This window comes from Homarus americanus, unplaced genomic scaffold (genome assembly GCF_018991925.1).
Source record: "Homarus americanus isolate GMGI-L3 unplaced genomic scaffold, GMGI_Hamer_2.0 scaffold39075, whole genome shotgun sequence".
Classification (NCBI taxonomy): domain Eukaryota; kingdom Metazoa; phylum Arthropoda; class Malacostraca; order Decapoda; family Nephropidae; genus Homarus; species Homarus americanus.
The window spans coordinates 205,475-209,946 of NW_024745219.1; positions in this window are offsets into that span (position 1 = coordinate 205,475).

Below are 4,472 nucleotides of genomic sequence, written 5' to 3' on the forward strand. Positions count from 1 at the left end.
GTGTGGGAATCTGACCTTGAAAAATAATATTGGTATACCCAGGGGAACAACAAGACCCTGCCCGGATTTTGCCAACTTGTTCCTTCATTATTGAGAGTACAACAACACGCTGAACAACACTCGAACAAAATACAGGACAGCAAAAGATTAAGCAAATGTTCATGATATATCGATGACGATATATTCTTTACAACAGCGGTAAACAAAATGTTCAATAGGGACAAAAGTGACATCTACCTCGGCAGTGAACTTGTGTTAAACAAAAAAAAATATTCGGATAAAAAAGCTTCATTTCTGGATATTAAAGTAGTAGGCAAGAAATTGGTGACAAAAATATATGACAAACTCAAAGATTTAATATTTCAGATATTTATTTCCTTTTTATTATGCGGAAACATCACAAGAAAACAAAGTTATGGCGTTTTTTATATCTCGGCTTATTCATTTTAGTGGAGCCTGTGTTAAATATGAAGTTCTCACCAAAGACTGCACAAGGATACAACACCAACCGCCTGAAAAATACTCTAGTAAATTATCTCCCCTACGGTATACCTGGATATACTATATATGGACAGGGCCTTTTGTGGTAAAAACAAAAATAGGATGAGGGTGTGTTTGCCAGGAGCTGGGGTGGGGGATATAATTGACAGGATGGACAATATCTTGTCTGGTAATGGGAACAAACCCATTATCTGCCTCAGTGCAGGAGGCAATGATATTAGCCGGTGTAAGAGCGAGGAGCTTCTTGATAAGTTCAAGGCGGCTATAGATCGTATTAGGTCTAAGGGAAAGATCCCTATCATATGCGGTGTCCTGCCTAGAAGGAGAGTTGGCAGTGAATGGTTGTCAAGGGCGGTCGGTGTCAACGACCGTCTTGACAGATATCGCAAGTCAACATCTGTCCCATTCATTGACAACTGGGACAACTTCTACGGCAGAAGGGACCTTTATGCTAGGGATGGGGTGCACCTGTCTCGGGATGGGGTGGCAACCCTGGCTGGGTCTCTAGAGGGGGCAGTTCAAAGGATATCGAAGTCTTTAAACTGCTAGGGGAACATATGGGCACGGGGGTGGGGGAAACTGCAGTGGGAGCGGGTAAACAAAGTAAAAGATTACAGGGAAATGGTGTTAGGAATGATGACAAAACTAAATTAAACAGGGAGTTTAAAACTAAACGCAGTAAAGGGAGGACTCAGAACACGACTAACTTAAATGTCTACTACGCGAACAGTAGAAGTATGAGAAACAAAATGGATGATATTAGGGACTTGGTATGTACCGAAAAAATCGTTATAATAGCATTCACTGAAACATGGATCAACCTAGACTCACATGAGTTGCCGGTCGAATACCAAATTGCGGGTTACAAATTGTTCCATACCGATAGGCAGACCAGGAAAGGAGGCGGAGTAGCAATCTATGTTAGGGATAATCTGAAGTGTGAAATAAATAAGGAAATAAAAACTGAGCGGAATACAGAAACAATTTGGATAGAATTAAGCGACGGTAGGGAAAAATCAATCACAGGAGTAATATATAGACCTCCCAGTCTTGATAGAGTCAATGAGCGACTTATCTGGGATGAAATGCGCATGGCTTCCATACACAACAAAGTCTGTATAGTAGGCGACTTTAACCTTGGCCAAATAGATTGGGCTGACCTTACGGGGAACTCAGAATCAGAGGATTTTCTCGAGACGATCCAGGACTGTTTCCTAAGTCAACATATAACCGAACCCACCCGGGGTAATAATATACTCGATTTAGTTCTGTCGAACAGAGAAAACCTCATTAGCAATGTCGAGGTAGGGAACGAACTTGCAAACAGCGATCACAAAGAAATTAGATTCCAGTTAGATTTTCAGGGCAGACATAAGGAAAATTCCACTGAAGTACCAGATTTCAGAAGAGGCAGCTGAGAGATGGGGTGTCACGCTTGGATGTGAACCTGACAGATGATCTCGGACCTGAAAACGAGATCTGAGATTGCCGAGTTCCACGACAAGTTAAATAATGAGTTACTTAATGCACAAAGGCAGAACATACCATACAAAAAACTCGGATCAGACAACAATGACCCTAAATGGATAAATAATTATTTAAAGAACATCATTGGCCAAAGGAAGGCTATTGGTAGAAGGATAAAGCGTGACGAAATTTACCTCCAGGATTATTATAAGATATTGGCGAGTAGGGTTAAAACCGAGATAAGGAAAGCCAAGAGGAATAATGAGGTAAGGATAGCAAGGGAGGCGAAGACAAATCCCAAAGGATTCTACCAAATGTATCAAACTAAAACACGAGAAAAGATTGGACCAATACGGTCAGATACCGGCGAGCCCACTGATAACGACGGAGAAATGAGCACTAATTTGAATAAATATTTTTCAACAGTTTTCACCACTGAAAATTTAAACGTGATACCCGAGGCACCGACTCTATTCAGGATAGTGAAGAAAACAAATTAAGTGAGATAGTAGTGACTAGTAACGAGGGTTAGTAAGCAAATAGACAAACTAAAGCCTAATAAGTCACCTGGTCCCGATGAGATATTTGCCAGAGTATTAAAGGAATGTAAGGAAGAGCTTAGTATGCCCTTAGCAAAGTTGTTTAACATGTCCTTAAAAACAGGTGTAGTACCAGAATCCTGGAGGATAGCGAATGTAATACCGATTTTCAAGAAGGGGGATAGATCACTGTCCTCTAACTACCGCCCAATCAGTCTAACATCAATAGTAGGCAAATTACTGGAAGCAATCATTTCAAACTCTATACGAAATCACCTGGAGAAGCACCGATTGATCAATGATTCCCAGCATGGCTTCACAAGCGGACGTTCTTGCCTAACTAATCTATTAACATTCTTTTCATCAGTCTTCGAATCGGTGGACGAGGGACACAATTATGATGTGGTATAACTCGACTTTAGCAAAGCCTTCGACAGAGTCCCCCACGAAAGACTAATTAGAAAGGTAGAAGCACATGGCATCAAAGGTAACATCCTTAAATGGATTAGGGCTTGGTTAAAGGACAGGAAACAGCTAGTGAGCATTAATGGCACTAAGTCCCATTGGAGCAACGTCACAAGTGGAGTTCCCCAAGGCTCAGTTCTTGGACCATTATTATTTATTATATACATAAACGACATAGATATCGGCATAGACAGCAACATAAGTAAATTTGCTGATGACACTAAAATAGGAACGTGTTATTAAATCTGACGAGGACTCCACAAAACTACAGGAAGATCTAAAAAAAATTTTCGAATGGTCTGAAAAATGGCAGATGAAATTCAACGTGGACAAATGTAAAGTACTCAGTATAGGAGATGTAAACAGGGAAACCAGATACCATATGAACAACGATGCCATAGAGAAATCCGACTGCGAGAGAGATTTAGGAGTAATGATAAGTAGGAACCTTAAGCCAAGTAAACAATGTGTTTTTGCTCGTAACAAGGCTAATAAAGTACTTGGGTTCATACAAAGGAGTGTTAGTTACAAGACTAGCGAGGTCATCCTAAAACTGTATCTTGCGCTTGTGAGACCACACCTGGATTACGCAGTTCAGTTCTGGTCACCGTATTACAGGATGGATATAGAATCATTGGAAAGAATTCAGAGGAGAATGACAAGACTAATCCCGGGCATTAGGAACCTTGAGTATAGAGACAGGTTAAAGCATCTTAATTTGCACTCCCTCGAGAGACGTAGAGCGAGGGGCGACCTGATAGAGGTGTATAAGTGGAAGTCAGGGCTAAACAAAGGGGACATTACAAAGGTACTCAAACTATCCAACCAGGAGCGAACTCGTAACACTGGTTTTAAATTAGACAAATTTAGATTTAGGCGTGAAATAGGTAAACACTGGTTTGGAAACAGAGTAGTGGATGAATGGAACAAGTTACCAAATATCATCATTAACTCGAATACGCTGAATAGCTTCAAACATAGGTTGGATGCTTATATGAGCAATAGGGGTTGGGTGTAAACGGGACTGCCCAGTATGGGCCAATAGGCCCGCTGCAGTTTCCTCCATTCTAATGTTCTTATGTTCTTATAATAAAACTCAAGATGACTTAGCAACACATATATTCAAAAGGAACTAAAATAACTTCCCTGGCTGACAGGTAACACGAGGTAGACTAAACGAACTGGCGGGTTAGGCAGTGAATGTAGAGACGATAAATATCAGAAAGTATTATGTTTATACATAAATCTATATATAGGGGTAATAGATTGTTTATATTTTAATTAATAATTTATTTATGCCTGAATATACGAAAAATTATTGTATTATATGACACCGATTTTGACTTGTGACTTTTAACGATACTGTTCATGACGTACCGATATTTTACTATAACACACCGATTTTGACTCTTAATACCGGATTTGGGCCATCCTTTTATCCTCGCTTTCCTTATTCTCATTTCTTCTTCTGCTACCTTCCTCCCGTACAGTCCTACACCC